The sequence below is a fragment of the Cricetulus griseus genome, unplaced genomic scaffold (genome assembly GCF_003668045.3).
Source record: "Cricetulus griseus strain 17A/GY unplaced genomic scaffold, alternate assembly CriGri-PICRH-1.0 unplaced_scaffold_123, whole genome shotgun sequence".
In the NCBI taxonomy this organism is placed as follows: Eukaryota; Metazoa; Chordata; class Mammalia; order Rodentia; family Cricetidae; genus Cricetulus; species Cricetulus griseus.
The window spans coordinates 36309-57584 of NW_023276835.1; the positions used below are offsets into that span (position 1 = coordinate 36309).

Consider the following 21276-nt stretch of genomic DNA (forward strand, 5'->3'; position numbering starts at 1 on the left):
AACAAAACAAAAAGACGTCTACAACGTTTAAAACTTGGGAACAAGGTGATATCTTGCCTAGTATACATATGGCAATTGAAAACTCTATTATTAGCTAGGCATGGTGGAACAGGCTGAAATCCCAGCACTTGGGAACCAGAGGCAGAAGTCTCAGAAGTTCAAGGCCAGCAGCTGAGGTGACCTGCACAGCACTTAAACAAGATCAAGTCCGTCCAGATATCCGCAGAGATAGGGTAGACGTTTCCGAGGTCCCAGCCCTGATTGTGGACCTCCTGAGAATGGACAGTTACAGGTTTCTAAATCAGCGCCTCCAGTCCAGGGTTACTAAGAATTGCCTCAGAAGAGACGCTACTATTCCAACGCCAAACCCTAAGTGTCTGGGGCTCCGCGGAAGGCCCTGGAAATTTAGTGACTTATTGTCAGGCTAAACAAAGGCATGAAGGGACAAGCTGGTGTCTTAGCATGTTTTTCTTGCATCTAAAATCTCCCCGGAGCTCGGCTGCTCTGAGAAGAACGGAAGACGGCAGCGCGGCTCCTTCAGGCACCCTGCAGCCTCTCAGTCCGGCGGGAAAGGAAGGGTACCGGAGTCCGGGAGTCTGGAGCAGAAGGACCGAGAGCCTCTCCCACAGCCCTGCCCACCCGGCTCGCACACTCGCAGCTCGTGGTGTCTGCACCCCGCGGCTCCTGCGGACTCACAGAGGCTCAGGGCCCAGCACGGGCAACCCTGGACAGCCGTGCCAGGAAGAAAGATGGCGGGCGAGGCCCTTCTGCCCCACCCCCTAGTGCTCCGGATTGGACAGTTCCGATGGCCCCAGGGCCCTGAGAAGCAACACAACTAAAATAAAGCCCTAGAATGAATCACTAGGAAGGATGTAACTTAGAGGCCATCTCAGCTGTAAGGAAGGGCGCAGTGAAACACTGAACTAGGCCGATGCATTGGTGCATTTATTGCAAATATGAAACTGCAGGGGGCTATCTGTCGGGTGGTAGAGAGAGAATGATGGCCAGAAGCATTTGCAGAAGTCATAAGCTGCCGGGTTACCTCTTGGGAGCAGAGAGGATAGCAAAAATGCTGGGGAAATCCTGGCTATAAAAAGTAGCTGTAGCTAGGCCATGGTGGCACAGACCTTTAATCCCAGCACTCAGGAGGCAGAGACAGGCCAGTCTCTGAGAGTTCGAGGCCAGTCTGGTCTACAGAGTGAGTTTCAAGCCAGCCTCCAAAGCTACAGAGAAACTCTGTCTCAAAAAGACCAACCAACCAGCCAGCCAACCAACCAGCCAGCCAGCCAGCCAGCCAAAACAGACGAGTTGTAGGCAGAGAGGTGTGCTAACTAAACAGGGTGGAAGTTTAGGGGTGAGAAGAGCTAAGGATGGTAGCCTAGCTGCGGGAAACCAGTCTGAGCCAGCAGTCTTGAGTTCAGCTTGAGCTGAACCCAGACTGTCATTTAGGATACTGTAAGTGGCAATGGCATTTTGGGGGGTTTGGGACCTTATAATGGCACATTGTCCCTACTTCCCAATGTAGAAATTTCTGTCCTTCCTAAGAAAAGCCTCACTGGCTACACTTCATGGTTTCTCCCTAAGCAGGCTGTCAAATTCATAAACTCCAGGAGACTGACTACCTAGGGGGCCTCTCTAAACCTCATTTTCAGTTTGTTTCCCCTCATTTGCTAAGATTGAAGTCAGGTTCCTGATCATGCTAATTAGGGACACCATGGTTGAGCTATACATGAAGCCCACAGACTCCATTAATCTACTGAAGGTAAAGAGTGACTCCAGCAATTCCACCTATTGCAAAACCTAAAGGTGCTTCAGAAAAGTTGACCTGTAGCTAGGGTGACCACCTAAGAGAAGACAAACTCAGATGTGGAGCTGTTTTCTGGTGCTCCGTAGCTTTCACTGTCAGCATTTCTGAGTGTTTTGAGCAGGTGGAGGCCACGTGCAAGGGAGGACAGCTGCCCAGAACCCTCTAAAAGGAACTCCATTGCTCTCCCTTGCAGTCTTTTCGAGACAGGATTTCTCTTGTGACTTTGGAGCCTATCCTGGAACTAGCTCTTGTATACCAGGCTGGTCTCAAACTCACAGAGATCTGCCTGCCTCTGCCTCCCCGAGTGCTGGGATTAAAGGTGTGTACCACCACTGCCCAGCAAATGTTTTCTTTAAGAGTTGCTTTGATCATGGTGTCTCTTCACGGCAATAGAACAATGACAAAGACAGTTACATGTCACTGCAAGATCCCATGACTTCTGTGGTCATCATGCCTTCCTAATATTAATGAAGTGAGATCATAAGTTAGGAACAACCCTCCCTCCCCCCCCAAGTTGTTCTGCCATCTGTTTTATCACAGCAATACAAAAGTAACTAATATAAATGCCAGGAGATTTAAGCAGCATTTGCACACATTTGAATTGAGGCAAGGATGATCTCATGTTGGTCTTCATCATATGAAGATGCCGGAGATAAAATACACTAGTAGAAAATATCTTCACTTTTCAAAAGGATGAGCTGAATCTGAAGTTGAGTTATTCAAGTATAGTTTCTGCTGATGCTAGGTGGGTAGTAGCAAGTGTCACAGCAAGCCACCACCTGTTAGAACCCACACAGTCTACAGTAGTTGGTGAACTATGATACATTCAACATATTATAAAAGCCATTGTTTTAGCTGATTTTGCTCAACTACAAACTAATAAAAATTATCTGAGCACACTGAAGCTAGTCTGGTAAAAAGGTACTTAACCTTTTGGTATGAGTAAAGTACAAAGAACAAAAGTTACAACACAAGCCTGAAGTGAAATTAATACATGGATAAAGTTGCCATTACTTCTAAGCACATGATAATAATATGACATTAAAGGAAAACACTAGCAAAGTCATATTCTACCTAGTATATGATTATGGTAGGATATTTGCATATATCTTCAGATTTGATAATCTGAAAATTGACTAAAAATAGTTGAGAACTCTAATGTGCAAAGTTTTCAAGAAAATATATATCAAAGTATAAAACAAAATATATGACATTTGATCTGAGAAGTAACCAACTGGACTGCACTGTGAGATGCTAGGGCAAGGTAGCACATCTATGCTTTGTAATTTCCAGAAACCATTAGATCAACAGGGATGGACCCTAGACAAGTGATTAACCCCTGCATGTGTTCATGAGGCGCTGTTGGGGAGTGGTGAAATGTAGGAGGTATAACTGGCAGAAGTGGGTCACTCGAAAGTGTATCCTTATATCTTCTACTGGACTCTTATAAATGACAGAAACCCTTCTACTTGATGACTTCTCTGCCCTGATGGTCTGTGAGCCAAAGGGAAGAAATGCTTGTTTCAAATATTTGGCATTGATTAGCAATAAGAAAAAGAACAGAAAAGAATCAGTATAAACACCAAAGATAAGCCAGGCATGGTGGCACACGCCTTTAATCCCAGCATTGGGCAGACAGAGATAGGTAGGTCTCTGAGTTCTAGGCCAGCTTGGTCTAAGGAGCTAGTCCCAGGACAGCAGGGCTACACGGAGAAACCTTGTTTCGAAAAATAAAAACAACTCCTCAAACCAACAAAACAATACAAGATAAAAAAAAAATCAAAGAAGCTGCCACATGATCTCAATAGAGAAATCCTAACAATAAAACTGCATTTTCAACAGCTCATTAATATTACTCTAAAAACATATTAGAAATACATTTGATTTACATATGGATCCACCAAGAAAAGAAATATACGCCACTTGACTAAAAAAGACACTACCTTTTAAATTCATGCCTCACTGCTTAAAGAAATCTTAGAGATCAAGTCATCTGAAAATTTATTTACAAGAGTAAAAATTAGAAGTAAACATCTCAGAGACTATCTTCTGAATTATTGACCAATTAACGAAATGTTCTTTCTTAAACTCATTCACAGGAATCTTTAAAAAATTATGAATTCTCTTAAATAAGGAATTTTCACAAAACCTTGAAAACTGTTTTATAGCTGATAACTTTGTTATACAAGTTTTGATACTGAGTACATTCTCAGAGGTCGGCCAACTGAAGACATCTGCACATTCATTTAAGATTACTCACTACGGTATGCAACAGCATGTCTGTGCATACAACCAAGATGACTAAAGGCATTCCTACAGACAACATGACACTGGTTCTCTGCTCTATGTATTGCCATGTTAAGAATACTTTTTCATGTTCTACACTGAGGAATTCCTTCTAGTGTGAGTCTTCTCATGTATTTTAAGGGAACTGGAACGAGTAAAGGCTTTCCCACATTGCTTGCAAATATAAGGCTTCTCACCAGTGTGAATTTGTTCATGTCTCTGACAGTCACTTAAAGTATAAAAGGATTTCCCACACTGTTTACATACAAATGGTTTCTCTCCACTGTGAATCCTTTCGTGACGTCGAAGGGAACTGTGACCAGTAAAGGCTTTCATACATTGTTTACACTTATATGGTTTCTCTCCAGTGTGAATCCGTTCATGTATTCTAAACTTACTAAAAGAAATGAACCCTTCCCACACTGCTCACATACATAGGGCTTTTCACCACTGTGAATCCTTTCATGATTTCGAAGGGCACCGGGATTAGTGAAGGCTTTCCCACAATTCTTACAGACATAGGGTTTCTCACCAGTGTGAATTTGTTCATGTCTCTGACAACCACTTAAGGAAGAGAAACCTTTTCCACAATGCTTACAAACATAGGGTTTCTCTCCACTGTGAATCCTTTCATGTCGTCGGAGCGAACTTTGATCAGTAAAGGCTTTACCACATAGTTTACATACACAGAGTTTCTCTCCAGAATGAGTTGATTCATGCTTTCGGAAGTTACTGCAAGAAATAAAACCTTTGCCACATTGCTTACAAACATACGGTTTCTCCCCACAGTGAATCCTTTCATGGCATCGAAGGGAACTGTCAACACTAAAGACTTTCCCACATTGCCTACATTTATAGGGTTTCTCTCCAGTGTGAGTTCTTTCATGTATTCGAAGGGTACTGGAAGAATTGAAACCTTTTCCACACTGCAAACATACATGGGGTTTCTCTCCACTGTGAATCCTCTCATGATAGCGAAGAGAACTGAGAGTAGTAAAGGCTTTATCACACAGCTTACATACATAGGGCTTTTCTCCAGTGTGACATCGTTTATGTGTCTGAATGGAATTGTAATAACTGAAGGCTTTCCCACACTGCTTACAGACATAGGGTTTCTCTCCAGTGTGGCATCGTTTATGTGTTTGAAAGGAATAGTAGTAAGTGAAAGCCTTCTCACATTGTGTACACACATAAGAATTCTCTGTTTAGTTCTGTACCCCACTTTTTAATTGGATTGTTTGGTGTTTTGGAGACTAGCTTCTTGAGTTCTTTGTATATTTGAGAGATCAGCCCCCTGTCAGATGTCGGGTTGGTGAGTATCTTTTCCCAGTCTGTGAGCTGCTGTTTTGTCTTGCTGACTGTGTCCTTTGCCTTACAGAAGCTTCTCAGTTTCAGGAGGTCCCATTTATCAATTGTTGATCTCAGTGTCTGTGATCACTACTGGCGTAATGTTCAGGAAGCAGTACCCTGTACCATTAATTCAAGGATATTTCCCACTTTGTCTTCTAATAAGTTCAGTGTGGCTGGGTTTATGTTGAGGTTTTTGATCCATTTTGACTTTTTTGTGCATGGTGGTAGGCTTGGGTCTATCTGCAGTCTTTTACATGTCCGCATCCAGTAATGCCAGCACAATTTGTTGAAGATGTTCTCTTTGTTCCATCATATAAATTTGGATTGTTTGTCAAAAATCTGGTGTTTGTAGGTGTGTGGGTTAATATCAGAGTTTTCAACTCTATTTCATTCATCTACCTGTCTATTTTTTTGTGTCAATACCAAGCTGTTTTCAAGACTATAGCTCTGTAATAGAGCTTGAAATAAGGTATGGTGATGCCTTTAGAAGTTCCTTTACTGTACATGGTTGTTTTGGCTATCTTAGGTATTTTGTTTCTCCATATAAAGTTGAGAATTATTCTTTCAAGGTCTGTGAAGGATTGTGTTGGGATTTTGATTGGGATTGCATAGAATCTATAGATTGCTTTTGGCAAGATTGCCATTTTTACTATGTTGATCCTACCTATCCAAGAGCATGGTAGATCTTTCCATTTTCTGGTATCTTCTTGAATTTCTTTCTTTAGAGACTCAAAATTCTTACGGTACAGGTCTTTCACTCTTTTGGTTAGTGTTACCCCAAGGTATTTTATGCTGTTTGTGGCGATTGTAAAGGGTGATGTTTCTCTGATTTCTTTCTCCACCAGTGTGTCACAAGTATATAGTAGGGCTACAGATTTTTTTGAGTTAATTTTGTATCCTGCCACTTTGCTGAAGATGTTTATAAGCTGTAGGAGTTTCCTGGTTGAGATTTTGGGTCACTTAAGTAGACTATCATATCATCTGCAAATAGTGAGAGTTTGACTTCTTCCTTTCTGATTTGTATTTCCCTGGTTTTCCTTTTGTTGTCTTATTGATCTAGCTAGAACTTCAAGGACAATACTGAAGAGGTATGGAAAGAGTGGGCAGCCTTGTCTTGTCCCCCATTTTAGAGGAATTGCATTGAGTTTCTCTCCATTTAATTTGATGTTGGCTGTTGGCTTGCTGTATATTGCTTTTATTATGTTAAGGTATGTTCCTGTTATCCCTGATTTCTCCAAGACCTTTATCATGAAGGGGTGCTGGATTTTGTCAAAGGTTTTTCAGCATCTAGTTAGATGATCATGTGTTTTTTTCCCTTAGTTTGTTTATATGTTGGATTACATTGATGGATTTTCATTATGTTGAACCATCCTTGCATCCCTGGGATGAAGCCTACTGATCATGGTTGGGTTATTTCTTTGATGTGTTCTTGGACTCGATTTGCTAGTAATTTATTGAAAATTTTTGCATCAATGTTCATGAGGGATATTGGTCTGTAGTTCTCTTTCTTAGTTGTGTCTTTGTGTGGCTTGAATATCAAGGTTATTGAAGCCTCATAAAAAGAGTTTGGTAATGACCCTTCTGCTTCTATTGTGTGGAATACTTTGAGGAGAATTGGTATTAGCTGTTCCTTGAATTTCTGGTAGAATACTGCACTGAAGCCATCTGGCCCTGGACTTTTTTTGGTTGGGAGACTTTTGATGACTGCTTCTATTTCATTAGGGGTTATAGGTCTATTTAAGTTGCTTCTCTGTTCTTGATTTAATTTTGGAAGTGAAATCTGTACAGAAAATTGTCCATTTCCTTTAGATTTTCAAATTTTGAGGAATATAGGTTTTCGAAGTGTGACCTGATGAGTCTCTGGATTTCCTCTGTGTCTGTTGTTATGTCCCCCATTTCATTACTGATTTTATTAATTTTTATGTTCACTCTCTGCTGTTTGGTAAGTTTGGATAAAGGTTTGTCTATCTTGTTGATTTTCTTGAAGAACCAACTCTTCCCTATATTGACTCTTTGTATTGTTCTCCTAGTTTACATTTTATTGATTTCAGCCCTCAATTTGATTATTTCCTGGCATCTGCTCCTCTGGGGTGTATTGGCTTCTTTGTGTTCTAAAGATTTCAGTTGTGCTGTTAATTCTCTAGTGTGATTATTCTGTTTCTTCATGTGGGCACTTAGTGCTATGAACTTTCCTCTTAGCACTGCTTTCAAAGTATCCCATAGGTTTGGGTATGTTGTGTCTGAATTCTCATTGAATTCTAGGAAATCTTTAATTTCTTTGTTTATTTCTTCCTTGACCCAGTTATTGTGCACTGGAGCTACTTAATTTCCATGAGTTTGTAGGTTTTCTGTAATTCATGTTGTTGTTGAATTCTAACTTTAAAGCATGGTGGTTTGATAAGATACAGGGGGTTATTTCAATGTTTTTGAACCTGTTGAGGTTTGCTATGTTGCCAAGTATGTGATCAATGTTAGAGAAGGTTCCATGTGGTGCTGAGAAGAAGGTAAATTGTTTTGTATTTGGATGGAATATTCTATAGATAGTGGTTAAGTCCAATTGCGCCATAACTTCTGTTAGTTCTTTTGTTTCTTTGTTAAGTTTCTGTCTGGTGTTGCTGTCCAGTGGTGAGAGTGGGGTGTTGAAGTCTCCCACTATAAGTGTGTGCAGTTTTATGTGTTGTTTGAGTTGTAGTAATTCTTTTACAAACGTGGATGCCTTTGTATTTGGGGCATAAATGTTCAGAATTGAGACTTCACCCTGATAGATTTCTCCTGTGATGAGTAGGAAGTGACCTCCTTCATCTCTTTTGATTGATTTTAGTTTAAAGTCCAATTTGTTGGATATTAGGATTGCTACCCCCGCTTGCTTCTTGAGTTTATTTGATTGGAAAATCTTTTTTCCCAACCCTTAATCTTATTTACCATCTGTCTTTGAAGTTGAGGTGTGTTTCTTGTATGCAACAGACGATGGATTCTGTCTTCTTATCCATTCTGCTAACCTGTGCTTTTTATGGGCAAGTTAAGGCCATTAATATTGAGGGATATTAATGACCATTGATTGTTCATTCTTGTTTGTTTTGGATTTGGTGGTACTCTATCATTCATGAAGATGTTTTTAAGGTCATTCTCTTCTGCTTCATCTGATGTTCAGGTCTTGCTCGTCTATGGTTCCTAGTCTCTGGTGGTGTCATATTGGGTTTTCTGTTGTTGAATGTGCTTTTACATTAACCTATTCTCATCTTTTCTTCTGGTGCTTGTAACAGGAGTCTCTTCCTCTCCTTGTGGGTATGGGACCAAGGTTCCCTTCTGGTAGATGCAAACAGCTCCAATACTCTGATGTCTGTCCTCTTGTTGTGGATGGAGTTGGCACTGTTACCGGGGCCTTGGCAGTGTCTGGGTGTGTTGGATCGCACTGCCGAGTTCAAATCCGGTGAGCAGATCCCTGGTGTCAGAAGCCTCCGAGCATATAATCTCTTTAATAATTTTGTGTATAAAGTTTGTATACATTAAAACATCAGAAAGTGTCATTTGTGGTATAATGTTTATACTCAACAAATTTATATTTAAATGTTTGAATTAGAAATACTCAGTCTGTAGGTGTATTTAAAGATATTATGAGATTGAATCAGTCTGAAGTTGGGCTTACTTTGCTGTGTTTGTTTAAATATCTTCTACAATCCCAGGTTCTTTGAGAAGTATTAGTTTTTCTTGTGAGTACAAATTACCTTAGATTTCTCCCAGGATTCTTGTGCTCATTTTCACACAGAACAGTGTTCTGTTCTCCCAATTTCTGTCCTAACAGTAGACCCAGAAAACCCATTATGAGTTATTATGCAAAATTATGATTCAAGTTCTCATTATACTGTGGCTATACCAAGTTGAATCATCTAAATATTCCATTTTCACACCCCATGTCACACAACAGCATTGATGGGCAATAGACACTGTGTAAAGAAAGTATATCCCTCTTATCTATAGCATGTAGGTTCCTCATGGTTTCTCTCATCACAGCTCTGTAGAGATTTTTCTGTGAAGGATTCAGTGATCCTTCAGGATCAATTTCACAGCCTAATCCTCAAAGGTCACTGACTCCTAAAACAGCCCACATATGCTTTCAGGAGAAAGGGTGAGACTGATAGCATTGGAGACCTAAACTCAATTCACAGGAAATTCTCATGATACTGGAAACTCCTGACATTTATTCTGTGAGTTGATTCTGGTACTTCTTTTGAATATTCTTTTGAAGAAATAACAGGACAGTGACATCTGGTGAGTTGTGATATATTGTTGGATCATCCCTAAGTTTTTTTTTTAATATTTATTTATTTATTTAGTCTACAGTTTTCTGCTTTGCATGTCTGCAGGCCAGAAGAGGGCACCAGATTCCAGTACAGATGGTTGTGAGCCACCATGTTGTTGCTGGGAATTGAACTCAGGACCTGTGGACGAGCAGGCAGTGCCCTTAACCACTGAGCCATCTCTCCAGACGCTCCCTTTATTGCATCCCTACCGCTTTATTGCATAGCAGGTCTGCAGCTTGTAGTACTCAGTGTTCACAGCAGTTAATGACAACAGTTCAGGGGCTTCAAGTTCATTACCTGTATGTGTTCACACAGTGCCTTCCCCTTTCCTTGTGTTTAGATGATAGGCTTCATCACTATAGTTGCTAAAGGAGCTTGATTTGCCAAAACACTTCTTGTATTTGTTTACTAGTTTCTGCTTTGAAAGTTGGTGCCTTTTTAGATGCTCAGTAGAGAAAGTCTCCTTGGTCAGCCCCCCTATCTTCCTGGGTACCATGTTTAACGGACTTCTCCTATAGACACATTTTTCACACCTCTTGTCACAACTTGTTACTTGAGAAATGTACATTTTCGGTGATTACACTAAGAAACAACATTTGAAAGCATGAAGATAGTATACAATATTCCAAATGAATTAAATGATACATAAGATTAAAGAAAGACGGATCTCCTATAGCACAATAGTGGAATTATCATTGATAATAATTTTTTAATTGATTTTTTTAATGATTTATTTATTTATTTATTTATTTATTTATTATGTACACAGTTTTCTGTATGCATGTATCCCTGCAGGCCAGAAGAGGGCACTAGATCTCATTACAGATGTTTGTGAGCCACCATGTGGTTGCTGGGAATTGAACTCAGGACCTCTGGAAGAGCAGACAGTGCTCTTGACCTCTGAGCCATCTCTCCAGCCCCACTGACACAATTTAATGCAGGAGAGAATTTGACTTTCTAATAAAATGGGATGCTGTGTTATGCAGTACATACATAGAAAGTAGACTGATGATACAACAGGTACTGTGGAATGGTGGCAGAATTGAAGAACACTTTATGGGGCAAGGACAAACTGGTATGTAATTGGATACTGTGTTATATTAATCTACATTTCATGTTCAGGAATCAACTCACTATATAAGTAAATAAAAATAATAAAACTCTAATACTTTGACAAATCACTCAAGTCTTTAGGATTCAACAAGGAATTTTCTTATCATAAAAAAGAAGTTGTGTTGGTATATATCTTTAATCCCAGAACCTGGGAGGCAGAAGCAGGAAGACTCTATGATTTCAAAGTGCTAGCCTAGTCTACATAGGGAATTTCAAGCTAGTCAAGGCTGTATAGTAATATCTTGGAGAGAGCAAATCAGTGAGAAAGTAAGGGTGGGGATGAATGAATTAAGCAGAGCAGTGGTGTTGGATGTAGGATGGTCACAGAGCTGGATGGAGCTGGCCTATGGCTTTAGGAGCTAGCACTCTGGACTGACTGCAGTTCTCATCAGCTAGTGTGATCTCTCCCAGACATAGTTTCCATACTGAAGAGAGGAAAGGGGCCCAGGTCCCAGGCCATTACATATCCTTGGATAGAGAGACAATGTGGCAGTTGTGAGGTCTATATGCGTCAAGAAAGCTGTGGCCACTGCTGTTCAGCAGGGAGTAAAATCTTTGCGATTTGGAAGCCTTTCAGGTTCCTGTGGAGGAAGCTCTTCTGGGGGTAATGAGCCCTGTGACATCAATGATGAGATGGGAAGAAGGCCACCTCCAGAAAAAGAAATGCAAGAGACACAGGAGGATTTGGACAGTAGAAGAAAAAGTATCCTATGAATATTTGGCTGTTATTGGCCCCCTATATTCTTCCTGCCCCATTAAGACACTGGTTATGGGCTGGAGAGATGGCTCAGAGGTTAAGAGCACTGGCTGCTCATCCAGAGGTCCTGAGTTCAATTCCCAGCAACCACATGATGGCTTATAACCATCTGTAATGAGATCTGGTGCCCTCTTCTGGTAGAACACTGTATACATAATAAATAAATAAATAAATAAATAAATAAATAAATAAATAAATCTGGATCCTGCTGAGGGCTCCCGAGCCCCAGGTGAGTCTGGGCGCTGCTCTGTTCCCCCAACCTCCTGGATCAACCCTTGCTCGCTTCTGCCTGACCCCTCCCTTCCAAGAGTGGACCTGCCCAGACTGGAAGGCCTACCCTGATTCCGAACACACCTCATCTCTGTCCACACTCGCCAACTGTCCTCGGCAGGCACCTGAACCTCAGGTGAGTCTGGGTGCTGCTCTGACCCCCCAAACTCCCACATCAACCCCTGCTTGCTTCTACCTGAGCCCACCAGGGCAAGAGTGGACCTTCCCAGTCTGGGAAGGCCCACCCTGAGTCCGGACACACCCCACCTTTGTCCACCACCACCCTCTGCCATCCTGCTGCCTCCAGAGGCTGAGCCCTCCACCAGCCACCTGAGAGAGAGAGAGGGACCCTACCTGCACTCACTGGAAGAAGGGATGGGAAGAAGACAGAGTAAGAACACACTCAACAACAGAAAGACCAATATGATACCACCAGAATCCAGGGACTCCACACCAGCAAGATCTGAAAAGCCCAACACAGAAGATGAAGAAGGGATGGGCCTCAAAAATTATCTTAGGGAGATGATAGAGTCCTTTAAAGAGGAAACAAGAAAATCCCTTAAGGAAATAGAAGAAAAAACAAGCAAAAAATTACATGAGATGGAGGAAAAGACAAAGCAAAAAATTCAAGAATTAAACAAATCTCTAAAAGCAGGAAAAACAACCAAACAAGTGAAGGAAGCACTCGAAACAGTTCAAGGAATGAAAGCTGAAATAGAAACAATAAAGAAAACACAGAATGAGGGGATGCTGGAAATAGAAAGGCTGGATAAACAATCAGGAACTAAGGATGTGAGTGTAACCAATAGAATTCAAGAGATGGAAGAAAGAATCTCAGTTGTTGAAGACTCTCTAGAGGATAAACAGTCATCCACCAAAGAAAATCTCAAGTCCAACAAATCCCTAACACAAAATATCCAGGAAATATGGGACACGGTGAAAAGGCCAAACCTAACAATAATAGGTATAGAAGAAGGTGAAGAAATACAGCTCAAAGGTACAGAAAACACATTCAACAAAATCATAGAAGAAAACTTCTCCAACCTTCAGAAGGATATGCCTAAGAAAGTACAAGAAGCTTCCAGAACACCAAACAGATGGGACCACAAAAAGAAGTCTCCTCACCGCATAATAATCAAAACACCAAATCTACAGAATAAAGAGAAAATATTAAGAGCAGCAAAGGATAAAGGCCGAGTAACATATAAAGGCAGACCTATCAGAATCACACCCGACTTCTCAATGGAAACTTTAAAAGCCAGAAGGTCCTGGATAGATATCCTACAAACATTAAGGGAACATGGATACCAACCCAGACTACTGTACCCAGCAAAACTTTCAATCACTATAGATGGAGAAAACAAGATATTCCATGACAAAACCAGACTTAAACAATACATATCCACAAATCCAGCACTACAGAAAGTTCTAGAAGGAAAACTCCAACCCAACAAAGATAACTACACTCACAAAAACATAGGCAATAGATAATCCAATTTTACCAAACACAAAAATAAACAGGAGGGAGAAATACACACACAATGACACTACCAACAATAAATCCAAAACAATCAATAACTAACAACCAATGGACATTAATATCCCTCAATGTCAATGGTCTTAACCTGCCCATAAAATGATACAGGCTAACAGAATGGATACGAAGACAGAATCCATCCTTGTGCTGTATACAAGAAACACACCTCAACTTCAAAGACAGGTGTTACCTCAGAGTAAAGGATTGAGAAAAGATTTTCCAATCAAATGGGCCCAAGGAACAAGCTGGTGTAGCAATCCTAATATCTAACAAATTAGACTTCAAACTAAAATCAATCAAAAGAGCTGAAGAAGGGCATTTCATACTCATCACAGGAAAAACCCATCAAGATGAAGTCTCAATCCTGAACATCTATGCCCCAAATACAAAGCCACCCACATTTGTAAAAGAAATATTACTAAAGCTCAAACCACACATAAAGCCACACACACTTATAGTAGGAGACTTCAACACCCTGCTTTCACCACTAGACAGGAGCACCAGACAGAAACCTAACAAAGAAACAAAGGATCTAACAGAAGTTATGACCCAACTGGGTTTAACGGACATCTATAGAACATTCCATCCAAACACAAAAGAATATACCTTCTTCTCAGCGCCACATGGCACCTTCTCTAAAATTGACCACATAGGTGGCAAAAAAGCAAACCTCCACAGATACAAAAGAATTGAAATAAGCCCCTATATCTTATCAGATCACCATGCTTTAAAGATAGAATTCAACAGCAATACAAATTGCAGAAAACCTACAAACTCATTGAAATTGAATAACACCCAATTGCACCATTCCTGGGTTGAGGAAGAAATAAAAAAGAAATGAAAGACTCCCGATAATTTAATGAAAATATAGACACAACATACCCAAAGTTATGGGACACTTTGAAAGCAGTGCTAAGAGGAAAGTTCATTGCACTAAGTGCCCACATGAAGAAACTGGAGAATAGTCACATGGGAGAATTGACAGAACAACTGAAATCTTTAGAGCAAAAAGAAGCAAACTCACCACGGAGGAGTAGATGCCAGGCAGGAAATAATCAAACTGAGGGCTGAAATCAATAAAGTAGAACTAGGAAATCATTACAAAGAATCAATGAAACAAAGAGTTGGTTCTTTGAGAAGATCAAGAAGATAGACAATCCTCTCTCCAAACTAACCAAAAGGCAGAGAGAGCATGCTAATTAACAAAATCAGAAACAAAAAGGGGGACATAACAACTAACAATGAGGAAAATCCAGAGAATCTTCAGGTCACACTTTGAAAACCTGTACTCCACAAAATTCAAAAATCTAAAGGAAATGGACAGTTTCCTGGATAGATACCACTTACCAAAATTAAACCAAGAACAGATATGCAGTTTAAATCGACCTACAACCCCTACGGAAATAGAAGCAGTCATCAAAAGCCTCCCAACCAAAAAAAGCGCAGGGCCAGATGGCAGAATTCTACCAGAAACTCAAACAAGATCTAATACCAGTACTCCTCAAATTGTTCCACACAATAGAAGCAGAAGGGACATTGCCAAACTCTTTTTATGAGGCTACAATCACTTTGACACCCAAGCCACACAAAGATACAACTAAAAAAAGAGAACTACAGACCAATATCCCTCATGAACATTGATGCAAAAATACTCAACAAAATATTGGTGAGTCAAATCCAAGAACATGTCAGAAAAATCATCCACTATGATCAAGCAGGCTTCATTCCAGGGATGCAAGGATGGTTCAACATACAAAAATCCATCAATGTAATCTACCATATAAACAAACTGAAAAAGAAAAACCACATGATCATCTCACTAGATGCTGAAAAAGCCTTTGACAAAATCCAACATCCCTTCATGATAAAGATTTTGGAGAGAATAGGATTAACAGGAACATATCTAAACATGATAAAAGCAATATACACCAAACCAACAGCAAACATCAAATTAAATGGAGAGAAACTCAAAGTGATTCCTCTAAAATCAGGAACAAGACAAGGCTGTCCACTCTCTCCATATCTCTTCAATATTGTACTTGAAGTTCTAGCTAGAGCAATAAGACAAGAAAAGGAGATCAAAGGGATACAAATTGGAAAGGAAGAAGTCAAACTTTCACTATTTGCAGATGATATGATAGTCTACATAAGTGACCCGAAAAACTCTACCAGGGAACTCCTACAGCTGATAAACACCTTCAGCAAGGTAGCAGGATACAAAATTACCTCAAAAAAATCAGTAGCCCTGCTATATACAGATGATAAATCCAATGAGAAAGAAATCAGAGAAACATCACCCTTCACAATATCCACAAGCAACATAAAATATCTTGGGGTAACGCTAAGCAAAAAAAGTGAAAGACCTGTACAATAAAACTTTGAGTCTTTAAAGAAGGAAATTAAATAAGATACCAGAAAATGGAAAGATCTCCCTTGCTCTTGGATAGGGAGAAGCAACATAGTAAAAATGGCAATCTTGCCAAAAGTAATCTACAGAGTCAATGTAATCCCCATCCAAATCCCAACACAATTCTTCACAGACCTTGAAAGAACAATAATTGACTTTATATGGAGAAAAAAAAGACCCAGGATAGCCAAAACAACCCTGTACAATAAAGGATCTTCTGGAGGCATCACCATCCCTGATTTCAGGCTCTATTGTAGAGCCATAGTTCTGAAAACAGCTTGGTATTGGCACAAAAATAGACAGATAGACCAATGGAATCAAATTGAAAACCCTGATATTAACCCACACACCTATGAACACCTTATTTTTGACAAGGTTGCTAAATGTATACAATGGAAGAAAGATAGCATCTTCAACAAATGGTGCTGGCACAACTGGGTTCAGACATGCAGAGGATTGCAGATAGATCCTATCTGTCACTAAGCACAAAACTTAAGTGCAGCCGGGAGTTGGTGGCGCACGCCTTTAATCCCAGCACTCGGGAGGCAGAGGCAGTGAGTTCGAGGCCAGCCTGTTCTCCAGAGCGAGTGCCAGGATAGGCTCCAAAGCTACACAGAGAAACCCTGTTTCAAAAAAACCAAAAGAAAAAAAAAAACTTAAGTGCAAATGCATCAAAGATCTCAACATAAATCCAGCCACTCTGAATCTTCTAGAAGAGAAAGTTGGAGATACCCTTGAACAAATTGGCATAGGAGACTGCTTCCTGAACATTACACCAGTAGCACAGACATTGAGATCTTCAATTAATAAACGGGACCTCCTGAAACTGAGAAGCTTCTGTAAGGCAAAGGACACAGTCAGTAAGACAAAACGACCACCCACAGAATGGGAAAAGATCTTCACTAGTCCCAAATCTGACAGCAGGCTGATTTCCAAAATATACAATGAACTCAAGAAGCTAGACACCAAAAACCAAACAATGAATGAAATTAAAAAGTGGGGTGCAGAACTAAATAGAGAATTCTCAACAGAGGAATCTAAAATGGCTGAAAGACACTTAAGAAAGTGTTCAAAATTCTTGGCCATCAGAGAAATGCAACTCAAAACAACTTTGAGATACCACCTCACACCTGTCAGAATGGCTAACATCAAAAACACCAATGACAATCTATGCTGGAGAGGATGTAGAGAAAAAGGAACACTCCTCCATTGCTGGCGGGAGTGAGAACTTGTAAGACCACTTTGAAAATCAGTATGGTGGTTGCTCAGAAAAATTGGAATCATCTAATTCAAGATCCAGCAATTCCTTTCTTGGGCATATACTCAAATAATGCACACTCATACAATAAGGACATATGTTCAACCATGTTCATAGCAGCATTGTTTGTAATAGCCAGAATAGAGGAGAGCAGGATGAGAGACACCATATTAGAGGGAGCCATTATAGGTCCTAGGAGAGATCTGGCACTAGGGAGATTTCCAGAGACCTACAAGGATGCCACGAACTGACAATCTAGGCAATGGTGGAGAGGATAACCTAAATGCCCTTCCCCTAAAATGAGATTGATGACTACTTTTTATGCCCATCCTAGAGCCCTCATCCAGTGGTTGATGGAAGCAGAGGCAGGCACCACAGATATACACTGAACTGAACTCTGGAACGTAGTTGCAGAGAGGGAGGAATGAAGATCAAAGGGGCTGTTACCAAGGTGGTGAAACCCACACAAACAGCTGGCCTGAACAAGGGGGAGCACATCGACTCCAGATGTGCTGTCTGGGAGGCCAGTTCAGGACTGATCTAGAACCCTGAACATGGATGTCAATGAGGAGGCCTCTGCACTCCAGGGGGCCTCTGATAGTGGATTAGTATTTTTCCCTGGTGTAAGAAGGGACTTTGAGAGCTCATCCTACATGAAGGGATGCACTCTTGGCCTGGACACATAGGGAAGGGCCTAGGCTGGGCCTAGGATGATGTGGTGGACTTTGGGGAGCCCCTGTTTGAGAGCCCTACCCTGCCTGAGGAGTGGAGGGTGGATGGGGTGAGGAGTAGGTCGGGGGTGGGGGAGGGGTTGGGGGTGAAGGGAGGGCGAAGGAGAAGGGATTGATATGTGAAACAAGCTTGTTCTTAATTTGAATTTAAAAAAATAAAAAAGAACACACACACACACACACACACACACAAAAGACACTGGTTATTCTAAAAAGGTCAGATCCCACAGCCTAAAGGAATCAGTCCACAATTTCAAGCATCTCACCCTCTGGGACACAGTGTTAAGTGTTATGCCCAAGTCACAAGAATCCCCAAAGAGACCAGGGAGACAGACCACAAATGCAAATGCATAAGGTTTATTAAATAGTCCATCCTACCTCCGGAGGGACCTCGTCTAGCAAGCTGACACAGCAGCTTCCAGAGTGGGTGAGGTTCCCTGTCTACTGCTAGGTTTTAAAGACAACAGTTTCAGGATTACATCAGTGGGGACCGGTTGGTTTTTGATTGGTTGACATTTGGGAACAATCAGGAGAATTTCTCAAAGTCATATTTTTGGCATGAAATACCTGTGTACCAGGTATTTTTATTGGTCAGTGCTGAGAGGGAATATTCTGTGGTTTCTATGGCTTTGTCTTGTTACTTGCAGGTGGCCTGTTGTTCATAGATACCAATAGTTTTTAGAACTGTATCCTGGAGACTATAGGGGAGGTTTTGGTCTCCCCTGGAGTTTCTTTTGTGGCCAAACAGTTCCCAGGAACCAAATACCTAGGACGATGGGGGGTGGGTCTTTTCTGTAGCCTGTCATGGCTTCAAAAGCAGGGACTGAGTGAGGGTCTGGTCCCTTCATTTCTAGGAGTGAAGCCTTTTAGTTTAGTTTGGCCCTTTCATTAAGAAGCTGTCATGTTGTGGTTTTCACAGCCTTTAACTTATGGCCCTACCGATTACCTGGCCATTCCATATTCCTTGCTAGTAGGCAACCTCAAATGGAATCACATGGTGTAGGATTTACTGCTACCCCAACAGGATAGAAATGCCATAGATTCATTTTGTCTTGTTTTGTTTTTCGAGGCAGGGTTTCTCTGTGGCTTTGGAGGTTTCCCTGGAACTCACTCTTGTAGACCTGACTGGTCTCGAACTCACAGAGATCTGCCTGCCTCTGCCTCCTGAGTGCTGGGACTAAAGGCATGCACCACCAATGCCCAGCTTAAGAGAGAATCTTACTATGAAGTCCTGGCTTGTAGGGAACTGTCTACACAAACCAAGCAGGTCTGGAAGTGACAGAGATCTGCCTGCTTCTGCCTCCAGAGCTGAGATTAAACAAATGTGTACCACCACAGTTGAGGAGTGTTCAACTCTTTGACAGGGAGCATCTTGGATTTCCAGTCTCCCTGGGAACATAGCTACCATTTCCTATGAGTCTGGTCTATTTGTAATCAGATTCAGTTTGGAAGGGCAAGCTGGGTTGTCTACCTGTCTAGTAATGTGTTGGGAACCACACAGCTTGGCATGAAACTTTAGGCCAAACTTGGCAGGCCACAGGATTATATTACTGTCTTTTGATTATAAATGGCTTCTAGAAGCATGAGCACCCAGAAGGAACAACATGGCCCAGACGTCAATCCTTTGTTCCAACCACAGGCTCAGTTACCTAGGCAACCCTCCCTCATCCCACCACTCACCTAGGCAACCCTCCCTACAGTAATGCACATTACTTTGGGTTCCTGGGGTGCCTATTACAGGAGGCAGAAAGGCTGAGTCAAAGAGAGGGGGACACCCTGTGATTTATAAACATTTTAATGTAAAAATTTGAATTTGAAAGGAGGAAAACAGGAGTTAACTGTCCTGACAAATTTGAAGATATCAAAATTAATGGAGGCATCACAAGCACCAGAGCAGGATAGGAGTGCTGAGAATAAACTGCATCAACATATCTTTAAAGGTGAGAAAATTACTAAAACATATTGAAACTATATGTAAAGAAAGATGCAGTCACTTGGTAATTAACAGTCAAATAAATACTAAGTGGGTCCCATTTTATACCAATGAGGACAAAGTTCAGCCAACTAAATAATTTCAAGTGATGATCACAGAAAGGCTATTCAATAATAAAACTTGCTAAGGGTCTGTCGGTGTAGCTCAGTTGGTAAGGATGCTTGCCTAGTAAGCAGGAGGCCCTGGATTTGATTCCTCTTATGGCAGGTGGTGGTGGTAATGTGCTCATTTAATTCCTGCACTTGGATGGTGGATACGAGAGGATCTGAAATTCACCAGATGGTGGTGTCGGACACCTTTAATCCCGGCACTTGGGAGGCAGATGGAGCAGGTGGATCTCTGTAAGTTCAAGGCCAGCCTGGTCGACTGAGTGAGTTCCAGGACACCCTCCAAAGCTACAGGGAAACCCTGTCTCAAAACAAAACAAAACAGATCAGAAATTCAAAGTCAAGATTGGTTATAAGATGAGTTTATGGACTGCTTAGAATATGTAAGATCCAGTCTCAAAACAAAACAAAACAAAACAAAACATTGATAAATTTGCAATGTACTGTGTTTTGAACCTGTCCAGTCACTTCCAAAAGAGTATTTGCTACGGGAAAAAGGGACAAATGTGATAACAGTACTTAACCCAAGAGTGAAAGATAAACTCTCAAGTACCATATGCACAGAGATGAAATCGAAAGACTCTTGCTTCAGACCTCGGTCTGAAGGGATAAAGACAGTCACATCACATGCTATAAAGGAATAATCTACCAAGAGGATATTACAGTTCTAAACACGAGTGCCCCCAAAGTCCTCTATGTATCCATTGTGAAAACAACTGTGACTGTCGCCTGAGAAGCCCACACTCACACTTGTTGGGTATGTCTCAGTCTTTTCCTGAACATTTCTGTTAATCTCTGTGCTTAAGATCTGTATTAAACATGTCTTTGGGGCTGGAGAGATGACTCGGTGGTTAAGAGTGCTCGCTGAGCAAGGATGAAGACCTGACTTCTCAAAAGCACCCAAATAGAAGTTAGGTGTTGTTGGTATCCTGGCTTCTCCCTCTCCCCTGGTCCTGGGCAACCTTGCCCTGTTTCTGCTTCCAGCTCCTCTCCTTCTCCTGCCCGGTGATTTCTCCTCAGCGCCCGCCTGTCACTCCACACCAGGCCTCTCCTGGGCCTGTGCCTTCTCCTTGGGGAACCTTTCCTGGTCGCAGGGCCTCTCTAATCCTCAGGCTCTCTCCCCGCCCCAGGATCACTCTTTCTGGACTACCTTCCCTCCCCCATCCATCTTTGACAGGTGATCGCTCCTCACTGACAGCAGTCAAAGGTTGCATGGCTGCATCACACATGCGTTAGGTGGCTGCAGAAGGGCTGTGCATGCAGAAACCGTGTGGAACTGGGGCTGTGCGGAGCTGGGCTCCTGCCTGTTCTCCTCTTCTTTCCATTTCTGCTCCCCTCCCTTTGCTCCCTTTCCCAATA

The 21276-nt window shown here is 41.5% G+C and overlaps 1 pseudogene; it reads right to left on the reverse strand.

Annotated features, from left to right (window-relative positions):
* Window positions 1–3791: 3791 nt before the first annotated feature.
* LOC118239783 lies at window positions 3792–5298 on the reverse strand (annotated as a pseudogene).
* Window positions 5299–21276: the final 15978 nt, after the last annotated feature.